The sequence below is a fragment of the Mirounga leonina genome, unplaced genomic scaffold (genome assembly GCF_011800145.1).
Source record: "Mirounga leonina isolate KUSES-001 unplaced genomic scaffold, KU_Mleo_1.0 Mir_127, whole genome shotgun sequence".
NCBI lineage: Eukaryota > Metazoa > Chordata > Mammalia > Carnivora > Phocidae > Mirounga > Mirounga leonina.
In genome coordinates this window covers 18,487,559-18,512,851 of record NW_023270316.1, presented here as the reverse complement: position 1 = coordinate 18,512,851, position 25,293 = coordinate 18,487,559, and the positions used below count along the sequence as shown (strand labels likewise).

The following is a 25,293-nucleotide window of genomic DNA, read 5'->3' as shown; positions in this document are numbered from 1 at the left end:
CCATGGGGATCAAGATCCCCCATTACATTGTTATTGCTGATAATCACTTATTCCACAAGAAGCAGAGCATTATGGGGAGCTAAGAAATCAGGTGAAGCATCTTCATCTTTATTTGATATACAAAATTTGATTATTTTCCCCTCAGGAAATATAATTGTTTTAGCCATATTCTTCTGTAAAACATATGTAGATCAAATACTTTTCGCTGATTTAACAAAATAAGCAAAAATAAAAATTTCCTGATTTAGCACTGTACTTATATAATAGTTTGTTTTCTATTATATGTCTAGTTGTTGTTAATAGTAATTAGTTAATTGAGTGGACATACTTAATATTTGATCAATATGTTAAGAAAATAGTTGAGCAAAGAGTTAATGGCTTAGAATATTTTGTTTCATGGTTGTGTTAATGGACAATACATATATATATTTATATATATATTTTTTTTTAAATAGCAATTGCTCTGGTAAATCAGTTTCTCACATAGAACGTGAGCCCCTTATATGCAGTACTGATTATTAATGCCTGACATGTAATATGTAATGTTTGTTAAATGAATAGGTAATTATTCTAAAAAATACTGTATCTGTTCCAGGACCCGATCTTCAGGTTTGCATATCCAGAAAACCTACATGTTGCACCAGGAAGATGGAGGAGAGATACCAGATTGCGGCTCGCCAAGATATGCAGCAAGGGCTTCAAACATCCAGCTCGACACTGAAGTTTCTAATATCGCGAAATGCCGCGGCTTTTCAAGGTAAATGTATCTTGATTTCTGAAAGTAGGGAGAAGCCTTGTTAGGCAGTTTTCCTGGGAAAATTGGCTGGGTTTACTTGTCTTTGCATACCATTATTCTGGTATAAAGTGAAGTTTTAGCTTCTTCTAACCCTCAGAACTTGTTTCCGAGGTCATCCTTGGGCATAAATACTGAGTTGGACTGGGGAAACTGTTACGTTAGTGAAATGGTACTTGGAAATATATGCCCTTCTAGGGTCCTTCCAGGGCCCCCAGTATTCTGACCTACAGTTTTACTTCAACATGGATAGACATAATTATTAGATTTTAGTGAAGTATTCCATAAAATAAAATCTCATTGCTTTTAACTGGATAGTTATAGATTTGTTTTTAAAAATATGATTTGAAGAAATATTTGTCGAATTTTTCCCCCTGCTACCTCATGTGGTTTTCATAAGAACACCAGTGTAATATATCAAAGTGCAGACAAGTCTGATAAACAGTAAAATAGGATATATTAATTAGATATTTAAGGATCAGCTAAGACCAGAACTCAACCTTAATTCAAACAGTATGTTCAGAAATAAAATAAATGGGTTATAAAATTACAAGGCACATTGGAAAATAGATTATCTTTTTCTTATTTTAGTCATCATCTCTATAAAATTCCTTATTACTACAATAAAATAGCTTAATTTATTTTTCCTTTTATAAAGCATTAGCTTTTCTGTATATGATTAGAATGAAAACATCTAAATTACACTACTTTTCACAAATTTATTGCTTTTGTTCAAAGCAAAATATAACTTGTTAGTATTCCTTTTTCTTAAGTATATTAATGTCCATCTATTTAAATAATTTGTGCTTTGTTTACATGCATAACTAAAGCACAAAGCTGATTAATTTTTAAAACTATGCTCATTAAATAAAATAAGTACAATAAATTGGAATAAAATTTAAGTTGAGATGAAATGTAGTTCATGATGAATTGATGATTTTTTTTGTGGAAACTGACTTACCAAATTTTTTTTTTTTAAGATTTTATCTATTTATTTGAGAGAGAGAATGAGATAGAGAGAGCATGAGAGGGGGGAGGGTCAGAGGGAGAAGCAGACTCCCTGCCGAGCAGGGAGCCCGATGCGGGACTCGATCCCAGGACTCCAGGATCATGACCTGAGCCGAAGGCAGTCGCTTGACCAACTGAGCCACCCAGGCGCCCTGACTTACCAGATTTTAAGATGTTATTATTTTAGTGATTTTTTTTTTGGATGTCTTAGAAACAACCTTATTTCTGTTATGGGATATATTCATGTGAAATTGTTGGAGGAAAACATATTGATATGCTTTTTAAGCAAAAATTTGTGATTTCAACTGGCTGAATCAGAACCAGAAGACTTTAACTACACACACAGAGTGATATAATGATTTTGCCTCATGAAAATGACAACATGCACAATATGGATAATACATTGTAGTGATAAAGGGACAGTGAATAAACCAGTTTGACCAGAACAGGGATGGGGAGTGTGGTGGAGACTCATATGCTTGAAAAGGTGAGCTGGACTCACATGGAAGGAGACTTAAAGCATCATCTTGAGTTTGAGAGTCATTAAAGATTTTTGAGTAGGAAAGCTTCATTATGATTTCTCAACTTTTAATGTCAAAACTAAATCCCTTCAAGTAAGAATATTTGGCCAAAGAAGATCATGACCAAAGAAGCCAACTTTTTTGGGTAGCAGTGTTAACTATAGAAGTGAAAGAAAGTGCCATCAGTTGCTAATTTTTGGGCATTCAGTGAATGTTCGTGGAACATTTTCTTCTGCCTTCAAAAGATACGGTAACCTTTCACACTTTGCTGGATAAATTGATCAAGATAGAGAGAGTACGTTATGGAATGCCTGCCTGGCTCAGTTGGTAGAGCATGCAACTCTTGATCTCAGGGTCGTGAATTCAAGCCCCATGGTGGCTGTGGAGCCTACTTAGGAAAAAAAAATATATGTAATATATGTATACATACATATATATATATATATAGAGAGAGAGAGAGAGAGAGAGAGAATACATTAAATTCAAATGATTGGGAAAAATACAAAACCTGAATTATTTAGATTTTTAAGATGGGTTCGGGCTGCTGAAAAATTTTGGTGATATTGTTAAAAGTTTGGTGACAACTAAGTAATAGAAATACATGGCATTGTCTCTATCTACCAGAGTGTCAGGTAATTTTATATACATTAAAATTTTTTCTCTTTAATACATTGTGTTGTATTCAATAGGTTGAGTTTTGCTGTTTACTTAAATACTAATCATAAAAAATGAAAATGGTAGGAACTTTCTTAAATATGACTTGTTATAAATTGTTGTTTTCTGCCTTTGTGAAATGTCAAGTTTTATTTAAGAATCCAGAGAAGGCAAGATAAATTTAGAAGAAATTTGCCTAAAGGCTAACTTTACTGGAACACATTCTCTTACTTACCTGCTTTTAATTTAATAAATAGAGTAAGTAGCTTTAGGCTTATGTCCATAAAAAGAAGCTTAAATGTATATGCTGAAAGCAATTTGAGAAATCACATTTACTGTACCATAATTGAGCAGGCACCTTTATCAATAAGGAAAATGCCTACCATCTAGTTTTTGTGCCATCAGAATATCTGAAAACAATTCAGTCTTTATTTTTCTAAGAAGAAAGAAGCCAACACATTTTATTGGGAAACTGTCTGCTTGAGAGAAATTTAATGGGGACATCAATTCACTTCTCAAATGTTGTAAGTAGATTTTGCTACGTTTTGATATTTTGACTTTTAAATAGTTCATTTATGTCCTCTGCTCCAACAGTATTAACCTGTTTTTTTTTTTTTTTTAACTGGTATTCTGGGTTATAGAAGACTTTGGACTGGTTGGCAGTCTAGATGTAGTATGGTTCCTTCTCTCATGGCTTTTATAGAATCCTGTGGAAGCCTGTTTTTGAAGCAATCCCTTGGATGCGGCTGGTGGGAACGATCACTTGGGTCTGTGGATTTAGTGGGCAGGCACATTACTGTGAGATGAAGAAATTGTTAAAGGGAGGGAGGAAACGGTGCTGGCAACTGGTGCTAGAAGACAGAGGGTTATGTCGTATACAGTCCACATTCAGCTCTGGAAGTTAGCCCTGGAAGGTACATACCAGTAGAGTTGGAATCAGCCTATTGGGACAACTCTTCCATTTTTCTTTTATGGAATTTATTTGTGTTTGTCTCAATCAGATTTTTAAGGAAATCAACAAACAACAAAGCAAAAATCTGTTTTTGGAAGTGTCCGTAATTATGACCTGGGGCTTCACTATATCCTAAGTGTAGTCATTCATACAGGATGGAGCATTTTATAAGCTAAAAGGAACAAACTGATATCTCTGTGTCTGTTGCTGTTCATAAATACGTGGTGCTGTTTGCAAAGAGGAATGTTGGCTTTGTCACAGTGCAGACAATAACTGTTCTTTATTTTCGGGGCTTTATAATGCTCATGAATAAAGCAGAATAGCCTGAAATAATGCAAAAGAGTTTGCTTCCCTTCAGCTCTTTTACTCTGAGTGTGGGGTTGCTGGCTTTAAAAATATTTTGGAAATATTCTTCATAATGTTTTATTTATTTATACACTAAAGTATGGTGTGATTCATGAAGAAATAGAGGAAGTTGACAGAAAATATGTCATCTACTGTAAAAAAGCAACTCATGCAGTTTTCAAATTTTTCAGTTTTTTAATTTCCATTCAAATAAGATGCTGCAGTTTTTTTTTTTTTTAATTGAAAACTACTAAACAAAATTTTCAGCATCACTTTCAAAAATTAAAAGGAAGGAAAAAATAGAAAAAAGAAGGAGTATTTGGCAGAACACTAATGGAAACTTGTGTTTTGTTGAAACGTTGGGAAGGTAAGGTTAAAAAGCTACATCTTTCCTTTGAGATGCACTTTTGCCTATTTCTCTTATCTTACAGTAGCTTATGTATTTCTAAAATATATGGTAGATACTAAGTCTTTCTTCTGGAGATTTCCAGTTTTATATATGGCATTTAAAAAGTGTACATTATTACAAAAGACTGAGTGCTAAATGGTGGAACAGGAAAGATTTAACATTTTTATTTATGATTTCATTCTCTTGGCTGATTAAATTTTCATTTCTCCATTGTAAGTACTTGAAAGATTGGCAAGCTTGTTCTCGTGGGTTGAGATGTGAGATTTAGGAATTTAATAAAAAATACATTCCTATTTTTAATGAAATATAGGAATATGTTCAAAATTAAATATCTTATTTTAAAAAGTAGGTGAATTCAGAATGAGAATGTAATTAATGGATTTTCCTCCTCACACTAACAGATGTTAGCTACTGGGAAGTGTGTAGCTAGTGTGTAGCTACTGTAAACCTAATGTGAAGTCGAAGGCACCTACATCTATAGTCAAAGGCACAAAGATATAGTGAATAGTGGAATATATATTAAAGTATAGGAGAGTGGAGAGATTTATATAAATGTTATTAAGCATGAAGTCCATGAATCTTATTTTATTCACTTCAGCTATGCTTTGACAAAACTGGATAATATTTAAAATTATTCCTTGGAAGAGCCTTCTGTGGAAGGATAAAGGAATAATACTGTTTTTGACACTGAGAATTACCTGATCAAGAGTTCAAGTGTAAGAGAACGAGTAGCCGTAGGCTGGCAGTGTGGAGGAGGCTTGGTTTTCTCCATCTCTAACGCCTAGTAAATATAATGAACTGAACTGCATGAATAAACGAAGGAATGAACAGTACTCAGCAGGAAGATGGTTCTGAAGTAAAAATGACAGAGTCCCTCCCTTTCTCATTCCTTTCTCTCATGTATTCCTCTCTCAATGATTTATTCTCGCTGTGGAGTACCTACTAGGTGCCCGCGCTGTCGGGTGTTTGGGTCGTAAGTGTCTAGACCTTCAATCTGTTTATTTTTATGGATTCTTTCAGACTTCTCATATGCCAACATCTGGTTATTGCTTTTATGAACTAGCAAGGTGCACATGATGGTGTCTCTGTCAAGGCATCAGGAACGTGATTGCACAATTTTCCCCCTTCAGTTTTAGGCGGCGTGTGGTTTAGCGTGTTATCTCAGACAGCCGCTATGATGCAATTGGTCTTTATCCAACTGTCTTTTATCTCTGAAATGTTAAAAAAAATATTGTTTCTTTTGAATCTGTGTCAGCAGGCTGCTCTTAATTCTGAAAATGGGTAATTTTCCTGTATTCTAGATAAAAGTTGCAAGAGCTTAAATTACTCTTCAGCTGGAAATAAAGCGTGCTTGGCATGCAGCATTATCGATAGTGGAAATAATATGAAGTATAGACTTAAGATCAGGTTTACTCTGCAAAATTTAATTTTTACACTTTAAGAAGTAAACTTTCAGTTCTTTTAATTCTGACTGACAATAGGTTATGATAATATCACCATTGCCATGGTGATCTCACCTAGAAAGCACAGTAACCTGCTCATAGTAGGTGAAACAATTCTTTCTTGATTTTATATTAAACACATTGTCAGTTAAATCTTTTCAATGTGAGATCCGCACATTTATTTTCTTGAAGATAAATTAACATTTCATCAGATTCTTTATCATTTTGTTATCTTCGTATTAGTTCAATCTTACTTTTGCATAAGGGATCGCAAGGGATGATTTAAAAAAAATTTTTTTTAAAGATTTTATTTATTCATGACAGACAGAGAGAGAGAGAGAGAGAGAGAGAGAGGGGCAGAGGGAGAAGCAGGCTCCCAAGGAGCAGGGAGCCCAATGCGGGACTCGATCCCAGGACCCTGGGATCGTGACCTGAGCCAAAGGCAGAGGCTTAACCATCTGAGCCACCCAGGCGCCCTCAAGGGATGATTCTTAAAAGCTACCTCTGTGTTGAGTAAAGGACAGGACACGTAGGAAGTTACAGCTAGCGATGTTTTTGAAATTTGTCTGTCCCTCTCCCTACCTCTTATTCGTCCATGTAAAGTGATTTATAAAATTTCTCTTTATAGGTACATTCCTAGGACATTTGTGCATTCTCCTTTTGGTGGCCATCTCAATAATTTCCACAATATTTTTGTACTTCGAAGCTTTAGTGATCATACTTCAAGTCTCTGTGGGCACGTGTTCCCCTGGGGTTCATAGCAGGCACAGGACTGGGGCTTACTGAACATGCGCATTGCCAGCTTCACGGCATATTGCGGAATTGCTCTTCTAAGGAGATGAACCCGTTTAAGCTCCCGCAGGCGGTTGCTGTGCTTTGTTGTTCTACTTCCTTCCCAATAATTAGTATTGTCAGAATTTTGGAAGATTTGCTGAGCTGATAGGTATGAAACAGTATCTTGTTTTCAAAATGAGTGGTTCCCTGATTAGGGCATTTGAATGTCTTTTTGCAAACACATCTTTATTTTTTGTGTTATTTGCCCTTATGATTATGTCCCATGGAACTGTATACACACTGAGAGGTTATATACCCTGTTGTTAGTGTCTTGCATGTATTTAAGAGGTTTTGTTTTTAGGTACAAAAAAAAAGATTTTATTTATTTGAGAGAGACAGAGAGAGAATGAGCGGGGGTGGGGGGTAGGGGCAGAGGGAGAGGGAGGAGCTGACTCCCTGCTGAGTGCAGAGCCCAACATGGGGCTTGATCCCAGGACCCCAAGATCATGACCGGAACTGAAGGCAGACGCTTAACCAACTGAGCTACCCAGGTGCCCCTAAAAAATCCTTTTCTCAACTATATTGAGATGTAATTGTTCTCCCTCTGCTTTATTGTTAGAGCCCCAATTTTGGAGGGATGATCACCCTCAGTGGCAAAGTGCTCAGGGTCAGTGAGCTCTGCTGCAGCTGTGGGGATGACGCAAGCTAGAGTGGGGAGTGTGCGGGTGGTGGAGCAGCTCTGAAGGAGGGAATGCGAAAGGAAATGAGCTGAAGTCCCCTTAGAGGGCTGACAGTGGAGACAACTAATTAATAGTGAAGCCAGTTTGCATGACGGTACCGCTGTTTTCGTTTCTAGCCCTGTCTAGATTTTGCCTCCTGAAAGGGCATGAGTGGTGGGGATCCGTGGTTGAGCACAGGTCATAGGAGATTCATTCATCCATCCTGCAGACACTCATGGGGCCACCTCCACTTGCCAGCGTTGTTTTAATTGCTTGGTGTACTTCAGGGAATGAAACAAAAATCCCTATTCCCACAGTGTGCATTTCAGCCAGGGCAAGTAGAAAATAAATATAATACAGGTATAAATACGTTAGGATGAATTATGCTTTGGGAAAATGTAGCATAGAGCAGAGGGCTGGGGAGGAACAGTATGGAAGATTGCAGTCTTAAACTGGATCGTCAGGAACGTTGTTGTCGGAGCAAAGGTTTGACGAAAGTGCAGGGGTTGGATATGTGGATGTCTGGGATAAAAGCTTTCTAGCAAGAGGGAGTAACCTGAAGGTAGGAATGGGGCTCAAATGTCAGAGGAATAGCAACAAGGCCATTATGGCTTTGGGGGCCTCGGGGAGTGGTTGGAAAGTCAGTCATAGAGGCCATAGGTGCTGATCATGTAGGGCTTTTATTCTGAAATGGAAGTCTTTGCCATCGGTGTGGCTTGATTTGAAAAGTTATTCTCTCTACTTGCCCAGGGGCACATACACCCACCTTGTAGAGGGGCGAGGGTGCACCTAGGAAGCCAGTGAAGAGGTTGTTAAAATAATCCAGAAGAGGCATTGTGGTGACTTAGACCCAGTGCTGGCCGTGCAGGTGGTGAGAAATCGTCAGATTCTGGGTAGAGTGTGCTCATCTCGGGGCCCTGGGCATGGTGGGAAAGGAACTGAGGCCAGGATGGGGTCGACTGTAGTAAACTGCACCAAGGGTGTGTCGGTGGGGTGTGCGCCTGGTGTGTCACGGAGGCGAGTTAAAGATGCTGAGGCAGTAGGATGCTTTCCACTGGGACTTTGGAATCTCTGAGTCTGCTGGGAGAGTTGGAGTGAGAGAAACTGTCATCTGTTTCTAAAATTCTCAGTGGAAGAGGGACTTTGGTGGACATGACAGGACATTCATTGATTATCTGAGGGAGGCTAATCTTTCTGTTTTGTTTTTAAAATCACTTGATGGAGGGGCGCCTGGGTGGCTCAGTCGGTTAAGCGACTGCCTTCGGCTCGGGTCATGATCCTGGAGTCCCGGGATCGAGTCCCGCATCGGGCTCCCTGCTCGGCAGGGAGTCTGCTTCTCCCTCTGACCCTCCTCCCTCTCCTGCTCTCTGTCTCTCATTCTCTCTCTCTCAAATAAATAAATAAAATCTTAAAAAAAAAATCACTTGATGGAGGTATGATGGACACAGAAAGCTGTACCTGTTTAATGTATACAGCTTGATGAGTTTGGAGGTAAGTCTACATCTGTGAAACCATCACCGCAGTTTGTGCCATAAGCATATTGGAGGAGGCTGGTCTGTGACACAGGGTTAAAATAGCAATGGTCTGGAAGAGCCAGGGCATTTCCAGCTGCTTCCTGTGATCTGGCTCTGTGAAGTGGCAGGGATGGTGTTTCTGTAATACCCTATGTGTAAGTATGAAAATAACATTAATTTTGATAGGATAACTCACGATTGTACGTAACAGAACATATTATCAATATTTAGCATAATTTAAAAGTGAAGGGCATTATAAAGAAATAACACACAAATAAGTAAAAATGAGTTGCTTGAATTTAGTAAATGAGCTTTGAGCATTGACAGGAGAAAGCATGTAATAAGACAATGCTTAATAAAGTTGCATAATAGTAATTATGGTCAAAATCACGAGTTCGTATATGAGAAATTTATCTTAAGCTTATTTTAATTATAAAAGATACCAGTTACATAAAATTGAAACTAAAGTTCTTTATTAGTCAATACCCATTAGCAAATAAAGTTCTGTGATGAATTTAAGGCTCTTAGGACTCAATTTTGAAGTCTTGGTGGGAATTCTCATACCTTGAATAGCATCATTGCCATTTACCATTTTTATATGGTTCAAAAATGAACTAAGTTCTGTTTACCAAACACTATCAATAGTTATCAATCATTTCAATAATATCTTCTTATATCATTTCTTATTTAATTAGAAATGCTTGCAGTTCATGTAATTGGAATTATTTCCAAATTTAAAATTTTTAAATAGTGTGATAATTCATTGTAAATTATGAAACATAGTTTATTAGAAATATAAAAGCTTTTTTAATAGTGAGGGTTTTTTTTATAGCCTTGGGTGAAGAGAAGATTAAGATGAAAATATTAAACCATCATCCATAATATTTAATTGGTAAAGTGGTAAAATATAATAGAAAATAAGATACCTTCCTTTCCTCACACCAATAGAGGACTTAAATTTTATAGCCATTTCTCAATGTAGCTGTTCATGATGGGAAATTATCCATGCATATCTCCATGCTTTTAGCATAAAATATATCTAGCAATAAATGGAATATATATGCTATAGCTTTTATGCAGAAGGCAAAGGGCTTGAAATGGCATCTCAAGATCCAGAGAGTCATAATAGTAAATAAAGGGTAATTGTTGGATAGCTATGCTGTGTTCCTTTTATTCCAGGGTAGTTCTGCCTGTGGGCTAACTTTTGTATAAACAAAGATAATTGAACTTTTGCACCTTAAAGGATATTGTTATCTTGTACTATTTGTTTGCCTCTATCCCCTCAGGGTATAAAGTTGACTTGAGTGTTACTTTAGGAAACATACTCATTTTTTTTTTCTTTAAGTAGGAATCAATTGAAGATCCTACATAATGAAACAAACATTGGTTGTGGGAAAACATTTGTTGTGATTGGGCAGGCAATATGCTTGGGTTTCAAAACGAGGGTTTTAAATTCGGACCGGCTAGGTTTGAATCCTATCTTAAGATTTGCTGGTGGGACCTCAATTTCTTGGCTTCTAGGCTGCAGTTATTGGGGATTGATTGAGGCAATCCCTGTAAAGTAGCTATCATGGCGGCTGGTACATAATAAACACTCAGTGTATGTTAGCTATTCCTTCTTCCTTTATTCATGGTATATTTCCCAATATTTGATGAGCAGCAAAACATTTCAGGGTAAAAATTATCTAATGGTGTTTCTGGATGAGTGTGATGGGGGGTGGCGTAAAGTTAGTTGTCACATTATGGGAAGTGCTGTACTGGACCAGGCAGCAGAAGGGCCTAGTGATCCAAACTCCTAGATCACTCTTCAGATTCCTACACCTGATGGGGTTGCCAAGGGTCATGTTGAAAGGGCTGGTGGTTATGGCCAAACATGCTCTCTCTATTGGTAAAGGCAAGCAGTGAGAACAATTATTTGGTGAATAATAATAGTACATCTTAAAGCAGGCTTTCCTGCTGCTCAGCTGGTAGTCAAATGAATTTTCCAATTTCATTAAATGGTATTAAATTGTAATGTTTTGACTCTCACTGTAGTAGAAACTGGTATGAGCACAGAAATCTAAGCTTTTACTAAAAGAGTGGTGCAAAGGGACAGAATCCATGGCAAATTATTCAATGGCTTAACGAAAGCCTTAATCTTTTTTTTTTTTTTTTTAGATTTTATTTATTTGATAGAGACACAGCAAGAGAGGGAACACAAGCAGGGGGAGTGGGAGAGGGAGAAGGAGGCTCCCCACTGAGCAGGGAGCCCGATGCAGGGCTCGATCCCAGAACCCTGGGATCATGACCTGAGCCGAAGGCAGACGCTCAACAACTGAGCCACCCAGGCACCCCACGAAATCCTTAATCTTTATAGTGTCCTCCAAATGAGACTGTCTTCACATACGAAAGGCTTTCAATTTTTGATATCACTGATTCATTCTGGTCACTTTGGTCACCTTCAGGGATGTTTGTAGTTTATGTTGGCATATCCTTTATTTTTTTTTTAAGATTTTATTTTTTTTTTAAGTAATCTTCTATACCCAGTGTGAGGCTTGAATTTACAACCCCAAGATCAAGAATAGCATGCTCTGCTGCTCTGTCGACTGAGCCAGCCAGGTGGATTGGCATATGTTAACACAGTCAAGCCTTTAGATCATGTATTTGTGAGTTATTACATAGAACCACTAACTTCAAATTGGTCCTTTCATGACAGCATGGGAAAATTATTAAATAAATGCATAGCCTGAAGAGTGATGTGAAAGGTTTTGTGGTTAGTAGAATATGATAAAAGCTTAATCTAAGATCTAATTGAACTACTTTAAAGGCCTCTGTTCATTAAGATAAATTTTATTTTGGTTTAAATGTTGCTAATCACTGTTCCATAAAATTATGTAACTGTCTGGTACTTGCATTTTCTCTCCTGAAAATGTGAAATTTTATTTATTTATTTATTTATTTATTTATTTATCTATCTATCTATCTATCTATCTATCTATCTATCTATCTATCTACCTACCTACCTACCTACCTACCTACCTACAAGGCATCTATCTTAGAGAGTTTGTTCTCTATATGAGGAAAGACAGTCTGGAGAAAGATGGGCACTTACAGCCTCTGGAAAGTACGGTTTGGGAAAAGGGTCAGAGGAGTGGGGCAGAGGTGTCCACTGGTTCAAGAAGGAACAATACATGATATGTTTATGTTCTAATTTTAAAAATCTGGGTTTAACATGCTTACTTTCTAGCTGTAGTCCCAGGGCAACACTTTAGGATGATCTAGGCCAGCTGCTTAATTTGTTTTTATTGCAAATCTTCAAAGTAGGTTTAAATTAAATTATCTATGTATTTGGCAACTCTTACTCAATATATTTAGTATATTTGTTATTTTAATGAGATCATATATTTTGAATGCAAATTAAGGATGTATTTAACAATTGCTAATCTACACTGGTACAGCTATTCTGGAAAGCAACTTGACAATAGTTATTTAAGATATATGTTCTTTCTCTCTCTCTTCTTTCTGGTTCTTCTAATGGTTTGTATATATTGGAAAATTTTTTAGAGACTGTTTAGGGACACGTAGAAGCATGCTAATTAAAGTGTTTGTTGTAATAGCTGGGAATTGAGACAACCTGGGTGATTGAGAGAAAGGTTAGGAAAATGCATTATGCATTAGTAAGAATAATCAACTGGATAGATACATGGTGACACGGATAGACTTTAAAAACATAAGGTAGAATGAAGAAAGGAAACGAGAATGAGGTATATAGCACAATTTCATGTATGTAACTTAAAAATACATGTACCAAACAATTGTATATGTTTTACTAGAACACATGCAAATCAGAGTTTACATTGAGTGCATTAGAACGATTGTTTAAGGGTATATAATTGTATAACTTACCATCCAGCTGCATAAATATTAAGAGATGTGGGGGATGTGAAGAATAGCTAGGAAAAAAGTGAAAGAAAATTTAATTATCTAGGTTTGAATCTACCCCAAAATGTATAGGGTCTGTATGCTGAAAATGCTGTTGAAAGAAATCAAACAACCTAAATAAAGGGAGAGATTTACCATGTTCGTGAATTGATGATGAAGCTTACTACATAGTTACAGTAATTGAGAGTATAGTATTGGCAGGAAGGATAGACCCATAGAATAGATAGGATTGAAAATTATGACTGCTTTCCAACAGCTTAAAATCTATTGTGGAAAATAGACAAATGATGACCTTTCAGTGTGCTATGATGGAGGTAGGGTAAGATCTCATGTAGAAAAGACATCTGATTGGATTGCTGGGGAAGGAGGCTGGGAAAACAGTCCTGAAAACAGCGGCTTCACATCAAGAATAAGGGTCAGGGATTCCTGTCCTGAGAGAGGAAACAAGAGTCTGAGCTAAAGGGCCCACGAGTCTCGCCTAAGGTCACAGCCAAATGTGGTAGGTAGGAAGTGGTGGGAAGTCAACCTGAGGATGTGTCATCCCTTCCAGTTGTTTTAATTCTCCATCAATCTGTTGTGTCTTCTCTCATTCCTAGTTTTGCTTCTCTTTTCCTACTTTCTTTTCTTATCCTTTCCTTCCTCTTATGCTCTCATTTCTCTCCCACTTTCTCTTTTCTTTAGTTTCCTCTTTGTCTCATCATCTCTGTCATAATCAGGGTTTTGTCCATGTTTATGCTATTTTTTTTCCAAGAACATTCTTTTAGATATAGTTACCCTTTATCTTTTTGTTTTTAATAAGGTCTAATCTTTTTAAATTCTCTCTCGTGACTTTTTAAAAATTTCGTATGTTTCTGGTTTCTTAAAAAAAATTTTTAAGTTTTCTCTTTTGGTAATAAAATTATTTTAGGGAATAAATTTTCCCTTGATAATAGCTTTGCTTTATTGCATAGATTTTACTATGAAGTCTTCTTTTCACTTTTTTTAGAGAGTCTGAAATTTTATTTTTTATTCTCTTTTTTGGGGTTATCTGGGCAGTTTTTGCTTAGGATTGGCTAGGTTAATTGTGGTTTCAGTGACCCCCAGATATCCGTGGCCCATATCCACAGAGGCTACACGTCCTTTATGTGTTGGTGATGGCTTTTTCTGGCCCAGGCTGAAGGAGTAGCCCTCTCTGAGATGATGAAGCACTAGTGGCCGAGGGAGACATGGTCTTAGCTCCAAACGCGTCCGCTTGGGAAGGGTGCACGTTGCTTCCACTCACATCTCATCTGCCAAGGTGATATCAAGACATCATGCTTGCCAGTGTGCCCACAGGGAAGGCAGACCATATTTTGTATGAAAATTTAACCAACTCTAAAGAATGTTGATGTTCACAAGAATGTGAATTGTGCTCTCTCAAAAACATATGTCGGACTCCTAAGCTCAAATATGACTTTATTTGAAGAGTCTTTATGGAGGTAATCAAGTTCAAGTGAGGTCATTAGTGTGGGCCCTAATCCTACATGACTGATTTCCTTAAAAAAAGGCAGATTTGGACAAAGAGATAGACACATACAGAGGAGAAGAGCATTTAAAGACCAGGGAATGCCCAAGCCTACCACAAGCTAGAGGAGATGCATGGAAAATTCTACCTCTCAATCCAAAGAAGGAACCAAACCTGCTGACATCTTGATCTCAGACTTCTGGTCTTCAGACTGTGAGACTTCCACGCATTTTGTGGTAGTTTGTTACAGCAGCACCAGGAAACCAACACAAATGTGTTTCAGAATTTCTAAGAAATGCTCGGTCAGATTCTTATTATTTATTTCTAATTTTATTACTATATTTTAATTAGAAAATGTAGCCAATAAAATCTCTACCTTTCAACAGTGAAGTGTTTTCCATGGCTAGAATCATGATCAGTTTTACAGATTTGCTTCAAGTGGCAAATTCTCTACCTGAAAATTTCATTCAGATTTCAAAGGTTGTCATATGGGTATTCTTTACTGTTCAGAAGTTTAAATAATAATGTCACCCTCTTCTAATTTACTGCACTCAGGGTTTTGTACCTTAATTATAAAAAAATCAATTCATCTTTCAAAAAAAATGAATACAACCCCTTGATTTGGAAGTGTACCTTTATGTTCATCTTTTCACTTGTTTTCTGATTAAGTTGCAGTGATAAGAATGACTGAAAATAGACTAGGTTGATCATGGCATTGTAAATGTTGTCTTTTAGTGACCCTTAATCACGCTTTTCTTTCTTTCTTTCTTTCCTTCTTTCTTTCATTCCATTCTTTTTTCTTTCATTCCTTCATTCCTTTTCTCTTTTTTATTTTCTTTTTTACTGAAGCAGCTCAATAATTTCTTTCAGACAGCTCTCTGCAAGGCCTATCTATGAGATCCCTCCATTTCTGTCAAACAGTCAGTCCCTTAGAAGTTATAAAAAAGTGCTCATTACTACGGAAATCTTCCATTCCATACAGATGGGGCTGAGCCTGAGAGCAATATTGCAGCTCAGCTGGGAAAGGAAATGGGGAAAAAGAATTGGGCAGGAGAAGGAAGATGGAAGGTAATAGATTACATGCTGTATTGTTCCCAGGAAAAAATTAGATGCCATTAGATGGCATATTGGATTTAAGTACATGATTTATGATCCACTGAAATCATCTGTGTTATTCTGAATTATGCAAATATTATTTTATGACCTGATCTTGAATTAGGTAAGAGAATGGTTCTAACTTATGTGTGTTTTGCCGTTTGCTATCCCAAACACTATGATCTTGATGCTATTTTAACTTACATGTTTATACATGTAAAAGTGTCTAAAATAATTAATATAACCAATTTTGCGTCTTCAAGATTAGCTGTTTGCAAACAACAAAACAAGCTTCTGTGAGAAACTAGAGCGAGTCTTTCCAGTTGGACTATATTAGAATTCCATCTACATTTTAATTTGGTTCCTGCTGTGTGGATATATTAGACTGAATCTATTACCTGGCTCAATGGTCCTCTTAGACAATTTCCCTTTCTCATTCTGATTTTATTGTAAGTGATCGTCAACATACTGTAGAAGTCTGCAAATCAATTTTGATCACTCCCATGAGGCACTGATAACTATGATCTTATGTTAAAAACAAAACAAAACAAGAACGGGAGTATGGTGATACTTATAGATTACCTTTTAATGAAAGGCGCTGGTTATGGAGTGTAGTGTGAGAGTTTACATTTGGACTATGTTTGGGTGTTGTGCACAAGAAAATTATACAGCACTCATCCCCTTGGGGCAGGACCTCGTTTTGCATTTAATATTCCAGCTTTATGTTTACTGTTGTTTTGAGTTGCCTCTTTTCCTGATGCTCATGAACCACCTGCTGTTTTTTCGTTTGGAGATAATGTTTCTCTGAGTATTGATTAGAATTTCAGCTTTAAATATAGTCTTTTCATGCATTTAATACATTTAATCCTTACTGTGAAACAGATTAATGGACCTTTGGTGTAGAGCTGAGGAACATTAATTGAGTTCACTCTGGTTTATTTAACTGTGTTGCCATCTTACTGGGGTATACTTTTTCAGAACATGTCTAGAAGTTAAGAGAGATGATATCAGATGGTAATGCAAGGCATTTCATTTTCCCATGCTGCTCACGGTTTGATGAAGAGCCCTCTTAGGGAAAAATAAATAGTAGTTATTCATTCCATATGCAGCTTGATATTCTCATCTTTATCTTCAGAACTGTCCCGACATCACCTTTGTGTCTGGTACCTTGTTTTGACCCCTCATCCTGACTTTGAGATCATTTCTTCCTGACTCTCTTACCTTTCTTCTTCCTGTTTTTGTTTCTTTTACTATTTCATTCTTAATGTACCCCTGTCTCTCAGATGCCTGATATATATATTCCTACCTGGATATCCTGCTAACACATTAAATGTTATGTTTGAATGTAAATTTCTCATTCTTTTCTCAAAAACAAGTTTTCATTGTAACTTCCCCATCTTTGTGCATGGTATCACTATTTTTTTTTAACCTGGGCCTTAGGCTCAATTTCAGTGCCATCAGTGACTTAAATCTCTTGTGTATCTTCTACATGTCAGTTAAAGATGAACGTTTTTTCTCATTTACTCTTTTCTTCCTCTTTCTCTAGACACTTTTATTACTGCAACAACCTCTTGACTGGACTAACAACTTTAGTTTTTATCATCTCCTGATCCCAAGAAACTGAACAGATTAAGATTTTAAATTACAATATTCATGTATCATTTTCCAATTTAAAATTCTTCAGTGCTTTGCAGTTTTTTGCTGCTTAAAAAGCTATCTAATATTCATAGCTTTAAATGTCTGCTATAATCTCTGTTATATCTATTCAAAATTAGTTCTTATTCATTTCACAACATCTTCTCTCCACCAGCAGGTCCTGCTCCCAGAATTCCCTGTTCCTTCAATTATCATTACTTTCTTAAGAACAGGAGGTATATCTCATATTTGTAACCATGTTGCTGTAGACTGAATATTTGTTTCCCCCTGAAATTGGAAATTCGTATGTTGAAACCTAATCCCCAATGTGATGGTATTAAGAAGTGGGCCTATGGGAAGTGATTAGATACTGAGGATGGAGCCCTGATGAATGGAATTCATGTCCTTATAAAAGAGCCCCCCCACGCCCTCCCAGGGCGCCTGGGTGGCTCAGTCGTTAAGCGTCTGCCATCGGCTCAGGTCATGATCCCAGGGTCCTGAGATCGAGCCCTGCATAGGGCTCCCTGCTCGGTGGGAAGCCTGCTTCTCCCTTTCCCACTCCCTCTGCTTTTGTTCCCTCTCTTGCTGTGTCTCTCTCTCAAATAAATAGAACCTTAAAAATAAATAAATAAATAAATAAATAAATAAATAAATAATAAAAGAGCACCCCCCCCCCCCAGAGAGCTCTCTCACCCCTCTGCCATGTGAGGATGCAGCATGAAGATGGCCACTTATGAACCAGGAAGTGAGTCCTCACCAAATGCCTAATCTACCCATACCTTGATCTTGGACTTCTCAGACTCTAGCACTATGAGAAATAAATTTCTGCTGTTTATCAGCCACCTAGTCTGTGGTCTTCTGTTACAGCAGCCTGAGGGGATTGAGACACATGTGTATATCACTTTCTTGGCACAGTGTCTAATCTATGGTAAATGTTCAAGTAACATGACTTTTTATTGTTGATTTTCAGTGTCACGGTCATCTTTAGATGGGTGGGATGGTGATTTATCTTTTATTTTGCCTTTTAGACTTTAAGGCCATGCTCTCTGGGGTCATATCATGGGTTTAGCTCTAACTCTTGTCTTGCGACTTTAAACAATTTACCTAAAGTCTCTGCATCTTAGTTTCCTCATTTGTAAAAGGGAGGATAACAGCTATACTAACCTAAGAGAGTTATTATGAGGACTAAATAAGAAAATACATCTACAGGGTTCTAAAAGAGTGACTGATACAGAGTAAGTTCTCAATTATCAGTGAGATTTTGCCAGTGCAATGTATCTTTCTAGGTTGATGTTACTAAGAGCATTTCCAGTTACTTGGCAAATTATGTAGAGAGAAAAGTCTTATTTGGGACCTAATTTTTGAAAATTTTATTCCTTGTCATTGTCAATTCATGTATTATTTTATAGTAAGGCTATTTATATATACATCATTATTTTTGTCTTGTTGAATCAAACTGGTATCTGAAAATATTGATGAAAGTGCTGATAACCATAGGAATACTGAATTTACTAAATGTTTGTAGGATTAATAATACTATATATTAATAGTTTGACTACTCCTACCACCACCATCACTACCAGCATCTATTGAACACTGATCATTTGTCATCTGAATTTTATTAGTAAACTACAATTAATCCACTAAATACTAGGTAAAATTTTATTATTAGATATGCACATATAAATTATTACCACAAAAGTATATACAGGTCAAATAATAAAGAATTAAAATTACCCTTTAAAAATTATCTGGTGGGAAAGTTGCCCATTTTACATATTATCCATACTTTTTTTTTTTTTAAAGATTTATTTATTTATTTGAGAGAGCGAGAATGAGAGAGAGAGAGTACATGAGAGAGGGGAGGGTTAGAGAGAGAAGCAGACTCCCTGCCGAGCAGGGAGCCCGATGCGGGACTCGATCCTGGGACTCCAGGATCATGACCTGAGCCGAAGGCAGTCGCTTAACCGACTGAGCCACCCAGGTGCCCCATACTTTTTTTTTTTTTTTTTAAAGATTTTTATTTATTTATATGCCAGAGAGAGAGAGTGAGCACAAGCATGGGGAGCAGCAGGCAGAGGGAGAAGCAGGCTCCCCACTGAGCAGGGAGCCTGATGCGGGACTCGATCCCAGGAGCCTGGGATCATGACCCAAGCCAAAGGCAGACTCTTAACCGACTGAACCACCCAGGTGCCCCTATACTGCTTAAACTTTCTGTATTTCCCTCCCCACCATTATCTCAACTATTTCTGTCTATTAAGTGTAGAATTTGCTTGGAGTTGTTCTTTACAGCTCTGGATTTTATTCTTCCATCACCTTTAATATATGAAAGAAAATATTCAAAATAATTCAAATTTTATTTTATTTTTTAAATTTTTTATTTACTTATTTTATTTATTTATTTATTTAAATTTTTTATTTTTTTAATTTTTTTTAAGATTTTATTTATTTATTTGACAGAGAGAGACACAGCGAGAGAGGGAACACAAGCAGGGGGAGTGGGAGAGGGAGAAGCAGGCTCCCTGCTCATCAGGGAGCCTGATGCAGGGCTCAATCCCAGAACCCCGAGATCACGACCTGAGCTGAAGGCAGACGCCCAAAGACTGAGCCACCCAGGCCAGGCGCCCGTCAAAATAATTCAAATTTTAAGTGGCTTTTTCTAGAATGTGGTAATACTTTTAAAATATTTGGAGCTGTGTTAAAAAACATCACTCCTTAATGAGGAGAAGAATCTGAGTTTTGCTGCTTTTAACAGAGTAGAAGAAGTTTTGTGCAGGTTGGTTTTGTACCTTGGTGATAGATCTCATCAGAGTTGATCATGAAGAGTTGGGAGAATGATGGATATAATTTCACTTGAATTCAATAGAATGAACATACATTTAATATTTTTCTGGCCCTGAGAATCCACGAGGTGCTGAAAGTCCAGGGAGCACTGAGACATAGGTCCCTCCTCCATGACTCTCATATTCTAACAAGGAAGATGATGAATAATCCCAGTAGAGAGGGGTCAACACAGCAATAGAAGTATGGATCAGACAGTGGAAGGATTAGCTTTATTAGAAAAAGAAACATAAACAGGGCTGGTTGAGGAATGCTTCCCAGAAGGGGTACAGTGCAGTGTTCACTTTTTTTTTTTCAATTTAATTGCAATTTGGTTGGTATATTTCTTTTTATTTCTATATGTTTGATATTAAGCAAGAATATATATTTTTTCTGGCTGCTGTAAAATTGTCATACCAAATCTTAGCCATGACACAGTCATATACCTCACTGTAAACTTGAGTTTTATCTCCTTCACAGGTGATATTTAGAGTTTGACATTCATCAACAAAGCTTCAAAACAGAATATTACTAGCAAAGAAAAGGAGCTTAAACAGGCAGTTCAAAATTTTATTTATGCTTCAGGAGTAGTAAGGAACCTGTTTATGACAGCCATTTCTCTCCTTTTAGGCGAAGATGCTTCATCTTTTAGCAGTGTTGGTTGAGCAAGGATACCGTGGAGAAATAGTGTTTTTTTTTTTTTTTCCCCTAGAACACTCTAGGCTATCAATTTTATAGACTCTGCATTTCTTGACAAGAATGTAGTTTGAAGCAAGCTGTTATGATTAATTATTGCTTGTTAACTGGATCTTCACTCTGCATGAAAGAATATTGCAGTTTTTTCTCATTCCAAAAATCATGTTGTTTATATTAAAATGAAATGCAGTTGGGGAAGTTGGAAGTTGAGATGCCCAGGCTGGGCTGTGGGGAGAGCAGGCATGTGAAAGTCTTGCTTATGTAGTACTGTAAATGCCATTGTGATTTTTCAGTAAAACTGAATTAGATTGCTCAAAAGAAAAATTTATATAATAAGTCATTTGTGATGGAGATAGTTTGCATATCTTATACTTTATAAATCTGTCTTCTTCTTGGCAAGAATCCTTGGTCAATGTGTACATTTAGAAGATCTTGAAAGAATAAAGTACCAAAATTCATCACATCCTTGAACTCAGATCAATTTCTTGTCTTTACAGGATATTAACTAAACTATTAACTTGGTTTATCAATAGCTATTTGAAGAAAAAACTAGAATAGTAACATGCAATTTTGCAATTTTTCACTCTCTTCTACTTCTGTAAAGATAGGAGATATAGATTTTTGCATGTCATTATATGAGTAAATCTTCCTTAATAGTTGAGCTGTAATCTATCAATTTTCTCAGTTTCTCTCCACATCTACTTTTGAGAGTCTGGTACATGTGATTATGCTCATGTAAACAATGGAAATAGCATAAGAAAGAAAATGCCCTAGTTTCCAACTTACAAGCAAAATTTGTCCATAGCCAATTCGGATGGTCATTTCTAATAACCTTAATATTTTGTAGGTCCTAAAGAAAATGACAATTGGAAAGAATGATTGCTAAGAGTTGTTTTATTAGTGGGGCCACAATTTTCAGAGGATCCCACAGATATAGTTGCTAATTTTCTTAGTAAATAAGAAAGATTTTGATAACACTGTAGTAGGAACTAAAGACAGTATAAACTGATTGACAAGGTGTTTTTCACTATTACAACACTATGGTGGGGGGGTGGCACCTGGATGGCTCAGTCGGTTAAGCGTTGCACTGGTGATTTTGGCTCAGGTCATGAGCTCTTGGGTTGAGATTGAGCCCTGCCTCATGCTCTGTGCTCTTCAGGGAGTCTGCTTGGGATTCCCTCTCTTCCTCTCCCTCTGCCCCTCCTCCCACTTGTGTGTGCGCATGTGCTTTCTCTCTCTCAAATAAATAAATAAAATCTTAAAGAGGAACACTTGGGGGGACACCACTACAAAAAGCCATAGGAAGGATTATGTATTGATCCTCTGGTTAATGTTCTTAATTCCTAACACATAAAAAACAAAGAATCAAGAACCAAAGCAACAGGACATAGAGCAAATGCATGTTCAATCAAAGAGTATCACCATAACTTAAAATATTCTGAGTTGAGTTACTTTACTTTTTCCCTCCAGGGAAGTTTTTTTTTTTTTTTTTAAGCTTTTATTTATTTATTTGTAAGAGAGCAAGAGCGAGAGCGAGAGAGAGGGAGCATACAGAGGGAGAGGGAGAAGCCAACTCCCTTCTGAGCAGAGAGTCCAGTGTGGGACTCGATCCCAGGACCCTGAGATCATGACCTGAGCCAAAGGCAGACGCTTAACTGACGGAGCTACCCAGGTGCCCAAGAAGTTGATCTTAATATACATCTTCTTTCACTGTTTTATTCTATCCTGCTCTTGTGCTGTTTCTGAATATTTTCTTAGTAAATAGCCAAATTTTGGTCACCTTTTGGATCCTTTCCCAGTGGAAATAAATCCTTTTATATATAAGTTTATAAGCTTGAACATAAACAACAACAACAAAAAGCATTTAGGAGGTGATGTTAATGTTGTTATTGTGTGTTCCTCTATGAGAGATTCCATTTTGATGATAAAGATGTCTTGGTGTTAAGTTTTCTTCCTTTTCTTAGTGTGGGAAAAATTGTGTAAAACTAGGAATAAAAAAGCATATGGCTTAACAGGCAATTATTGCTATTTAACAAGCAACCACAAAATCTCAGAGGCATACAACCATAGTGTTTAGTTCTTGCTCAGATCAGTTAGGGTTTGGCTGACCTAGGCTTGGTTAGCTTGGCTTGACTCCGAACTCTGGGTTGGGTCCAAGCAGGTCTGTTCCAGGCTTTGGCTTGCGGGGATGTGCTTAGATCTGTTTCCTGTGTGCTCATTTTGGGGCTGCAATGAAGGAAAAATAACCACTCAGGAGAAATCTGTTCTCTCGGTTGTTGGCAGGAGTGAAAGAAAGCAAGTGAAAACATGCAGTGCCTCTTAAAGATGAGGCTCAGAGCTGGCCCACTGTCACTTCTGTCTGTATTCCATTGGTCAAAGCCCACCAGTGGATGAGGGAGCATATTTCTCCCATGAATTTGGAGGATGTAAGAAGTGAATGCTTGCTAAACAATGAGCTGAATTTCTACTATGAAATGTGATACAGGAAGTCGCACAAATTGAAATTCTGTAAGAGGTTGGAAGTAAATGGATCTCTTGATATTAACAGTCATACCGTTTCCCAGGGCTAACATGGGCATGCATGATGCTGAAAGCGTGCCTGCGTTGCCTTTTGTCTCTCTCAACCATGGCACTACTGACATTTAGAGTCGGATGTCCCCTTTGTTGTGGGGAGTTTTCTCGTGCATTGTAGGATATTTAGTAGTATCCCTGGCCTTTACCCACTAGATGCCTGTAGCATCTTTGCTCACTTTCCAGCCATAACAGCCAGAAATGTGTCCAGAATGGTCATATGTCCCCTGGGGAGCAACATCACCCTCAGTTTAGAATCACAGACTTACTAGTACTGGTAATCTTTGATATAGGGGATCACTTCATTTTACAGATGGAGAAATTGAGGTGCAGAAAAGCTACTTTTCGCAGGGTTACCTTGAGGTAAATAACAGAGTTGGGATTAAAATCTAGATCCCTCTAATTCCAAAGTACATGGTCTTAAACCATATTGTAAACGGCTGATACAGAAGATGCGTCTGAATTGGGTTTTCCTTCAATAGTGGGGGTAGAAAAGGCAATCACAATATGCAGAAAGTAAGGTCTCTAAAAGGCATGCTTGGGGAATTCTGAGAGGAGGGTAGGAACAGAGCAGGATCCTCTGCTCACACTAATTGAGACCAACAGCTGCAGGATTAGATGAACTACTAACAGGGCGAATGGTAATTAACCAGATGAAGGAAGCCAGTATAGATTGCACTGAGTAGAGACCCCAGTATATAGAGAAGAGAGTCTTATGTACAGAGAAAGCAGGAAAATGGAGATGGTTGGAGCCCAGGATGTCATGGAGGAAATGGCTGGAAATGAAGGCAGAGGCAAAGCCAGCAGTGATTGATGCTGTTCTAGGGATTCTGAACTTTAATCCTGAAGGCAATGTTGGACACACACAGGAATTTTAAATAGGAAAATTACAGAATCGTATTTGAAATTGGAACGTCACTGTTCCCCTGTGAAGGATGGATGAGAAGGGGGATTATAGATGACAGGAAAATGTGCTAAAGAAGCAAGGAAATTATGTGGGAGGATATGTATTGAAGTATTAAGAGTATTTATCTTTGGATGAAGATTATGGTTTTAATTTCCCTTTTTATTTATTTTGAATTTTTCTGCAGTAAAAAAATATTGCTTTTGCAATGGGTAATATGTTTCATTAAAAAAAAATAGGGCATTGTAGCAAATCAGGCAGGAAAGTGTCAGAAGTGCTGGAGAAGGAGTGATTTGCTGAGAATGATGGAGGAGGTGAACTTGTCAGGGCTTGGGGGCCCGTGTTTGAGGGCACTGCTGAGGGGAAGGAAAGGGAAGGGTCCAGGAGGCTCCTTGAGTTTCAGGCTCAAGCAGTTCATAGAAAAGGGGACTTAAGAAGATGGGGTGATGGTTTTGGGGAAAGAATAAGTTCTGTGTTGAATGATGTTTCTGGAACATCTATGTGGAGGAGGTACCAAATTGTTCGCTAGAAAAGAGGGGTTCAGGAGACGTTTTGGTGTAGCTTTAGATTTTGGAATAACTAAAGAATAGAGTTACCTTTTTGGGTAAAATTATGCAGGAAGAATGCACACATAGGGAAAAGAAAAGGTCTGCAGATGGATTTTTGATGGTAAAAATGAGGTGTACAAGGCATATGAAGAGTGTCTAGCCAGGGCAGTGTTAAGGAAGCAAGAATGAATTCTCAGAGGACAGGGTAGAAAACTCTGAAAAGACAGAGAGGCCAAATGTGATACCACACATTCTTATATTGAGCATTTAGGTCTTTAGTACCAAGGCAAAAGCCATTTCAGAGGGATTGGTTAGAGGTTAAATAGCAGTGGGTTGTGGTAACAAAATCAAGGCCGTGAGAGGAAAGCATTCTTTTGAGACATTTGCTTTAAAAAGAAAGTGGGAGAGTAGATGATCTTTTGATGCACAGGAAGACCTTCCATGTTATTCATATTTCTTTCATATAGATTAATTTCCTGATAGGATTTA

At 37.4% G+C, this 25,293-nt stretch overlaps 1 protein-coding gene across 1 annotated transcript in view; it reads left to right on the top strand.

Moving 5' to 3' along the window:
• Positions 1–715: 715 nt before the first annotated feature.
• The window catches only part of LOC118009303 (glypican-5-like), a 219,005-nt gene continuing 194,427 nt past the window's right edge, over positions 716–25,293 (top strand). Inside the window, exon 1 of the mRNA XM_035003191.1 lies at positions 716–757. The gene's annotated coding sequence lies outside the window, so the exon portion shown is untranslated. The remainder of the gene's footprint in view (positions 758–25,293) is intronic.